At 42.9% G+C, this 9,330-nt stretch overlaps 1 pseudogene; it reads right to left on the bottom strand.

The window, feature by feature from the left end:
• Window positions 1–7,593: 7,593 nt before the first annotated feature.
• Window positions 7,594–8,042, bottom strand: LOC116484238 (small ribosomal subunit protein mS37-like; annotated as a pseudogene).
• Window positions 8,043–9,330: the final 1,288 nt, after the last annotated feature.

A 9,330-nucleotide genomic window follows, 5' to 3' on the forward strand; every position in this document is an offset into this window, starting at 1 on the left:
CTTGGTGGTGTGCCTGTTCTCTGACTCTCCTGCCGTCAGGGTTCTGGATGTGCAATGCCCTTCTCTGGCCCCCAGCTGCTCCTCTTTTGGCTGTCCCAGCATCACACTCCCTCCGAGCTGGGTTAGCGTGCTCACAAGAAGCTGAAGCCCCAACTCCTGCCTCTTCCTGGTTTTTTCCATGCCCTGCTGGTCTCACTTGCCTCGTTGACTAGTCTGAAACCCCAAGATCACCTCCTTCTGCCAACTCTGGCCCTGCTTATTCAGCCACCAGCCAGAGACTGCCAACTCATTTTTCTTTGTTCCTGATCTAGGTCTCCAAACAGAACTGAAAAACTGAACTGCCCTGAGGCCATTTGGCCCTCAGCACCTCTAAGTGATTGTTTTATTCATTTCCAACTGTCTTCTTATCAAACCTCTCAAAGCGTTTATTCTAAATGCCTTATTCTGTTGGTTAAGTTTAACTCAGAGAGAAGGGTTACTAGCCCGACTGTGATCTTAGGTCAAGCACTACTCTCTACTTTAGCCTTATTAACAAAGCTGATAGTCTGATTCAGTCTGCCTGATTCCTGACTCTTATTTCTTGATGGATTCTGAACTGCCTGTATTTGTGATGGCAGTTGGGAGTGAAGAGGTGAAGGAGAATGATGCCAACAATTGTCTTCCTGACCCTCGACAACTATCTTTGAACCTTTGTTCCCACCTTCCTCTACATGAAGGGGTCTTCTCTGAGTCCACAGAAAGCAGGATGAAGAAATGAATAAAGATAAAAAAGGCAATTAATTAAACAGAAAACATTTTTTAAATGACCTTGAAGATTAATAAAATGAAAAGCTGATGTTGTGAAAGGACTAACAAGATAGAACCTCTGGCAAATCAAATCAAGAAAGAAAAAAGGAAGATACCCAAATTAGGAACAAGAAAGAGGACGTAATTACATATAAGGATTTGTAAACTAGGCAAAGCAGATCATTTTCTAGGAAAACATAGGTTACCAAAATTAAGAACAAACAAACAGTCCAACAGAAAAAAGGCAAAGGATATGAAAAGGCAATTCACAAAAAGAAAAATAGAAATGACTGCTAAACATAAGAAAAGATGCTTAACCCATCTAATAGCAACAAATATGAGCTAAAGCAACGAGGTATTTTTAAACCCATCTTGCAGACTAATATTTTAAAAAGACATAAGACTATTAGCAAAAATATAGAAAACAGGCTCTTTCATGGCTCTTGAGAGGCAGTTGGGATGGGAATTATAAGGAGTGACTTCATTTTTACTCTATATCTATATATTTGGCTTTTTATAAGAATGAGTTTCTTGGCCGGGCACAGTGGCTTATGCCTGTAATTCCAGCACTTTAGGAGGCTGAGGTGGGCAGATCACTTGAGGTCAGGAGTTCGAGACCAGCCTGGCCAACATGACGAAACCCTGTCCCCACTAAAAATACAAAAATTAGCCGAGATGGTAGCGCGCACCTGTAATCCCAGCTACTTGGGAGGCTGAGGCAGGAGGCTCACTTGAACCCGGGTGGCGGAGGTTGCAGTAGGCCGAGATCGCACCACTGCACTCCAGCCTGGGTGACACAGTGAGACTATGTCTCAAAAAAAAAAAAAATGTATTTCTTGTGTTATACCTGAAATTTTGGCCTGGCATGGTGGCTCATGCCAGTGGGGAAGCACTTTGGGGAGCTGAGGCAGGAGGATCACTTGAGCTCAGGAGCTTGAAACTAGCCTGGGCATCATAGCAAGTCCCCATCTCTACAAAAAATTTTTAAAAAATTAGCCGGGCACAGTGGCACATGCCTGTAATCCCAACTACTTGGGAGGCTAAGGTGGGAGGATCACGTGAGCACAGGAGTTCAAGGCTGTGGTGAGCCATGATCACACCACTACACTTCAGCCTGGATGAAAAAGGGAGACCCTGTTTAATTTTAAAATAAAAATACCTGAAATTTTTTGGATGGAAATGTTAAGCCTTTTAATGCACAAAGGTTAATGCTACGACTATTACGGTATGTTTAGACTGGAGAACAAAATAATTTTTTTTTTTTTTTTTTTTTTGGCGACAAAGTCTCGCTCTGTCGCCCAGGCTGGAGTGCAGTGGCATGATCTCAGCTCACTGCAAGCTCCACCTCCTGGGTTCATGCCATTCTCCTGCCTCAGCCTCCCGAGTAGCTGGGACTACAGGTGCCCACCACCATGCCCAGCTAATTTTTTGTATTTTTTTAGTAGAGACGGGGTTTCACCGTGCTAGCCAGGATGGTCTCGATCTCCTGACCTCGTGATCCACCCGCCTCAGCCTCCCAAACTGCTGGGATTACAGGCGTGAGCCACTGCGCCCAGCCACAAAATAATTTGAGGTAAGGATACAGACAAAATAGTTTATGGATCTGAAACATAATAGGTAAGAAAAAGGAAAAATAGAAAAATAAGTAGCAAAGTATAGACTGGATATGATACAGGAGAAAATAATATATACAAAGCATTAGTTCCATGAGGGCAAAAATGCTTTCTTGTCTTTCAGAGTGCCTAGCACACAGCAAGTCCTTAATACATATTTGTTGAATAAATGAAAGAAAAATGGGACTGAAGTCAGTAAGATACAGAAAACAATAAAAAATTTATGTGATTGGTAAGGGGAATAACTTAAAGACCTTCCAAATGTATCTGTCAAGAAATCAATTTCCTCATAGGCCTTGCTTAGCCAAGATTCCTGAGTGATGGTCAACTAGGGGATTTACTTGTTTATAGCAATCAAAGGTTCAAGGTTCCCAAAGGCTGCATCTTTAAGGATCTACCATCTTTAAGGATCTACCAGGTGCACTCTCAGACTGGCCTCTACCATGGTCCTTGTCACCAAATGGCTACAGCCTAATGCACACACAACCTGCAGATGGAGGACATGTGGAGGCCCATGGAAGTTCGTCAAAAGCTACACTGGGAATTCCTATTTCAAAAGAAACAAATGGGCCGGGCGTGGTGGCTCATACCTGTAATCCCAGCACTTTGGGAGGCCGAGGTGGGTGGGTCCCTTGAGGTCAGGAGTTCCATGCCAGTCTGGCCAACACGGTGAAACACTGTCTCTACTAAAAATACAAAAATTAGCCAGGCGTGGTGGCAGGCACCTGTAATCCCAGCTACTCAAGAGGCTGAGGCAGGAGAATTGCTTGAACCTGGGAGGTGGAGGTTGCAGTGAGGCAAGATCGAGTCACTGCTCTCCAGCCTGGGTGGCAGAGTGAGACTCTGTCTCAAAAAGAAACAAAGAAACAAATCAAACAATTTTGTTCACATATATTTCACAAATTTGAAATGTTAAAGGTATTATGGTCACTGATATCCTGTTTCATTCTTTATATAATCATTAAGTTTGAAACGCATACTTGCACTACTAACACTGTAGTTAATCTTAGTCCTACAAGTTACTGCTTTTACACAATATATTTTCATAGTATGTATGCACTGGTGTTTATATACGTGTTTATGTTTATATCTGTTAAAATTAGCAGTTTCCATCTTTTTCTATTTTGTAGCATCACATCAGTTCAGAAGGATTGATAGAGCAAAATGATTTGATGAAGTATAAAAGTCACATGGTGAGTGGCATAAATACAACTCTGAACAATTAGGAGGCTCACTATTGACTAGCACTAAACTGCAAGCTAGAAAGACACATGTCCTATGTGTCCAGTGATGTACCACCCAGGCAGTTAAAGAAGGGAAGCGCACATAGAAAGCACAATGGTGAATAATAAAAAATTGGAATTTATCAGACCCTGGATTCATCTGCTCCTAAAGCCAGAGTCCTTTATTGTTTTTTTGTTTGTTTTTGTGGGTTTTTTTTTTTTTTTATTTTTTGTAGAGTCGGAGTCTCACTATGTTACCAGGGCTGGTCTAGAACTCCTGGCCTCAAACAAACCTCCTGCCTCAGCTTCCCAAAGCGTTGGGATTACAGACATGAGCCACTGGGCCCAGCCCAGACTCTATTGTTTATGAAGCTTCTGAAATAGTTGCACAAACCGCATGAGCTTTCCATGTCACTTTCAAAGTTTGATGGTCTCTTTAGTAAACCAACCAAGTTATTCCTCAAGGGCAAAATAACGTTTCTCAGTGCAAAACTGATGCATTTCATTACCAAAAGGAAAAGACCACAACTATAGAGGCATCATTGAAAGCTGCACTCTTCAGAGGCCAAAAAAAAAAAAAAAAAGGTACAAAACACAAACTAATGGAACATTCTTTAGAACAGCCCCAAAGTTAATGATAAACGTTTTCATCAAAGAGAAAAGAGAACAAGGTATTAGCAAATTCCTCTATCAAATAACACCGAACATCAAGGAACATCAATGGCATGCCGTGTGGAAGAGGAAGTGCTAGCTCATGTACAAACCAGTAGATAATTTCAACTTGCTGCCAAACGAAACCTCTTTGCAGGGTATGAATCAGCACTTTTCATGTTTGTTTTGCTTTGTTTTGTTCTGTTTTTAGAGACAGGCCCTTGCTCTGTCACACAGGCTGGAGTGCAGTGGCACCATCAGAGCTCACTGCAACCTCAAACTCCTGGGCTCAAGGGATCCTCCTGCCTTAGCCTCCCAAGTAGCCGGGACTACAGGCCCACCATGACCAGCTAATTTTTAAAATTTTCTGTAGAGATGGGATCTCACTAGCACCTTTCATGTTTGATGTTCATATACAATGACCAAGGTACAATGTGGAAAAGGGTCTCAGGGATCTAAACTGAAGGAGGACCAGAAAGAAAAGGGGTTGCTACATAGAGTAGAAGAAGTTGCACTCCATGCCCGTCTACAACACTGCTGTTTTCCTCAGAGCAGAGTTGATGATCTAAATCAGGGGTCTGCAACCCCCAGTTCATAGCCTGTTAGGAACCGGGCCACACAGCAAGAGGTGAGCAATAGGCAAGCGAGCATTACCACCTGAGCTTCACCTCCTGTCAGATCAGTGGTGTCATCAGATTCTTATAGGAGCATGAACCCTATTGTGAACTGAGCATGCAAGGGATGTAGATTGTCTGCTCTTTATGAGAATCTAATGCTGGATGATCTGTCACTGTCTTCCATCACCCTAAGATGGGAACACCTAGTTACAGCAAAACAACCTCAGGGCTCCCATTGATTCTACATTACGGTGAGTTGCACCATTATTTCATTCTATATTACAATGTAATAATAATGGAAATAAAGGCACAATAGGCTGGGCGTGGTGGCTCACACCTGTAATCCCAGCACTTTGGGAGGCCGAGGCAGGCAGATCACAAGGTCAGGAGATCGAGACTATCCTAGCTAAAACGGTGAAACCCCGTCTCTACTAAAAATACAAAAAAAAAAAATTAGCTGGGTGTGGTGGCGGGCACCTGTAGTCCCAGCTACTCAAGAGGCTGAGGCAGGAGAATGGCATGAACCTGGGAGGCAGAGCTTGCGGTAAGCCGAGATCGTGCCACTGCACTCCAGCCTGGGCGACAGAGCAATACTCTGTCTCAAAAAAAAAGAAAAGAAATAAAGTGAACAATAAATGTAATGTGGCTGAATCACCCCAAAACCATCCCCCTACCCCAGTCCATGGAAAAATTATCCCACAAAACCAGTCCCTGGTGCCAAAAAGGTTGGGGACCACTAATCTAAATAATCTAATCTTCATTCAATGCTAAAAAATGAATAAACTTTTTTTTAAATACACAGTCTCACTTTGTTGCCCAGGCTGGAGTACAGTGGCATGATCACAGCTCACTGTAGCCTCAATGACCCAGGCCCCAGCGATCCTCCCACCTAAACTTCCTGAGTAGCTGGGACTATAGGTACGCACCACCATGCCCAGCTAATTTTTAAATTTTTTATAGAGATGGGGGTCTCACCATGTTGCCCAGACTGATCTTGAACCCTGGTCTCAAGTGATCCTCCCTCAAACTCCTGGACTCAAGTGATCCTCCCTCCTTGGCCTCCCAAAGTGCTGGGATTACAAGCATGAGCCACTGTACCCAGCTGGATAAACATTTTAAGTCGCACTACAGTCACGGACAATCAGCCTTTTCAACACGCAGTATGGATGGTGAGTCCCAGGGTCTGCTTTTCCATACTGAAATACATGGGATGCTAAGGAGAAAGGTGCTCGCAAGGATATTTAAAATGAGGAATATTTAAAATGAGGAAAAAACTATTTCTTCATGACTTTGATAAGGCTGATAAAGACCATTTCTGTGATCTCAGGTGATTCACTCAAGTAGTATATTTCAGTAATCATTATCTGGAACAGCCTGAAACTTAGCCAAAACACCATGATTTTTTAATGCTGTTATGGTATCTTGATGATATGACCAAACTGCAATGTAGGCAGCTAATCTCCACGAGTCTGACTTCCCCGAGAGTTGACAGTTTTCTTCACAAATTAAAGAAATACATTTTTTGATACATGATTGGCGTATTTAAAAACTACACTGAAATGCTGCAAAATGATATAAAGAAACATTTTCCAGAATCAAATGCAATCAAAGAGTAGATTAGGAATCTACTCACCATTATCAACTAAATAGAAACACTTGGACTGGGTGTGGTGGCTCACATCTGTAATCTCAGCACTTTGGGAGGCCAAGGCAGGTGGATCGGTTGAGGCCAGGAGCGCGAGACCAGCCTGAGTAACACTGCAAGACCCTGTCTCTACCAAAAAAAAAAAAAAAAAAAATTTAATTAACCAGGCATGGTGGCAGTTGCTTGTAATCCCAGCTACTCTGGAAGCTGAAGTAGAAGGACTGCTTGAGCCCAGGAGATCAAGGCTGCAGTGAGCCGTGGTCATGCTGCACTACAGCCTGCGTGACACAGAGAGACCCTGTCTCAAAAACAAAAACAAACAAAAAACACTTAACCTTTTTTTCGTTGTTGTTGTTTGTTTTGAGATGGAGTCTCACACTTTCGCCCAGGCTGGAGTGCAGTGGCACGATCTCGGCTCACTGCAAGCTCTGCCTCCCGGGTTCACGCCATTCTCCTGCCTCAGCCTCCTGAGTAGCTGGTACTACAGGCGCCCGCCACCACGCCCAGCTAATTTAGTAGAGATGGGGTTTCACCGTGTTAGCCAGGATGGTCTCGATCTCCTGACCTCGTGATCCACCTGCCTCAGCCTCCCAAGGTGCTGGGATTACAGGCATGAGCCACCGCACCCGACCAACCTTCCTGTTTTTAAGTTTGACATGCTTGTTAACTCAGCAGCTGAAAGAATGCTGAACGTGGCCTTCGGTAAAAAAAATTTCACTATAATCTCTACATCCATATGTAATCTGAACGCATATCCAGATTGATCAGTTAGAGCCAAAACACTCATCCATCATTCCTGATGACCCTCTAATTCTGGTTTCGGCTTTCTATTTCAATGCAAACAGAGTAAGAAAAGAAATGGAAGGGCTTTGGAAATTTGTCCTGGGCTACAGATACTATCAAAGATCACAAACAATGTGATCTCTCCTATAAATATAAAACAAGTATAATTAATTTTTTAATTATTTTTTTCTCTTCAGAGGATTTTATTTCAAGATAAAACATAACTTCTACCCATACTATGATTCCAAAGGTTAGAAAAAGTGTTTTTCCTCATCTTATCCTTCAAAGAGGTCATAGTAATGCAAATGTCTGTAAAATGCCTCTGCATAATTGTCAGAAGCTATAGTCCAGAAACCATCGAAAATGCTTCTCCATTTTAAGCTTAGGTGAGGTCTGTTAGGAAACCTCTGTGACAACTTATTCAATTTATTGGGAGGTAAACTCCCAGACTCTCCCAGGGTCTCCTGTATTGATCTCATTTTTTGGGCTTCCTAAGTCCTTGAAGCACCGTCGAAAAAGTCCTGGATCTCTTTTCCGCACATATCATCGCGGAATTCATTCGGCTTCCAGCAAGCTGACACTCCGTGATACAAGCGGCCTCGCCCTTCTCCGGACGCTAGTCCTTGCTGCAGTTAGCTAGGACGAGGGATTTGCTGGGCTTCAGTGCAGGCTTCTGTGGGTTCCCAAGCCGCACCAGGTGGCCTCACAGGCTGGATGTCACCATTGCACACTGAGCTCCTGGCAGACTGTACCAATTTTGTACTTATTTAATATTTATTTTTAAAATTATGGTGAATATTTTGGTATTCTGCTCTAAAATAGGCCCATAAATGCACAGCAGATAGCTCTTGGAACCCACAGCTTTCCACTGGAAGAACTAAGTATTTTTCTTTTAAAGATGCTGCTAAGTCTCTGAAAAGTCCAGATCCTCTACCTCTTTCCATCCCAAACTAAGACTTGCAATTTATGAGAGATCTAGCTAACAGAAATCCCAGACACATCACTGGTACCTCCCAGAGTGCAGTCCTCCTAAAGAGGCTCAGCCCTAAGCAGGCCCACACACCAGGAGGGTGGGTCTGAGACCCACACAGCACTTCCCAGGGTGCATGCCCCAGAGAGGCACTGAAACAGCTGAGCACAAGCCTGCAAGCCTGGAGAACTCTCACAGTCAGAAAGGAAGGGGGCCCAGTGGGATTAACATAAAGAGAAAAGGGAACACAGAGGAATGGATGGCACCAAAAACCAGCAAAGCCTTCATGGCCAATGAAAGCATCAGTGACGGGGCCAGAACCCTCATCCCCAAAGACTCTTCACTGCCTTTAGTGAAAAACAATGGCTAGAGAGTGAAGTAATGATCATGTATAGAGAGGTAAAGTTACATTTTTATATTCTGACTCTGCTAATGTGAAATTCCCTATCTGCTAGACTAAAAGTTTCAGACACCCTGTTCAAATATCCCATTAGTTGCTAGAGACTTAAAATGAACAGAACACACATTGCCAGGATGACTATTACCAAAAAATCAAAAGACAACAAGTATTGGTGAGGATGTAGAGAAACTGGAACTTTTGTGCAGTGTTTATGAGAATGTAAAATGGAGCAGCTGCTGTGGAAAAGAGTATGCAGGTTCCTCAAAGAAGTAAAACTAAGATGTGGAAACAACTAAATGCCCATCAGTGGATGAAGGGGTAGACAATAGGTGGTATATACATACCATGGAGTACTATTCAGCCTCTAAAAAAAAAAGGAAATTCTATAACATGCAACATGGATGAATCTTGAGGACATTTTGCTAATGAAATAAGGCAGTCATAGAAAGACAAACACTGCACGATTCCACTTATATGAAATACCAAAAATAGACAAATTCATAGAATCAAAGAGTACAATGGAGGTTACCTGGAGCTGCAGGGAGGGAAACGCGGAGTTACTAATCAACGAACATAACGTTGCAGTTAAGCAAGATGAATAAGCTCTCAAGATCAGCTGTACAACACTGTACCTAGAGTCAA

This window comes from Hylobates moloch, unplaced genomic scaffold (assembly GCF_009828535.3).
Source record: "Hylobates moloch isolate HMO894 unplaced genomic scaffold, HMol_V3 SCAFFOLD_15, whole genome shotgun sequence".
NCBI lineage: Eukaryota > Metazoa > Chordata > Mammalia > Primates > Hylobatidae > Hylobates > Hylobates moloch.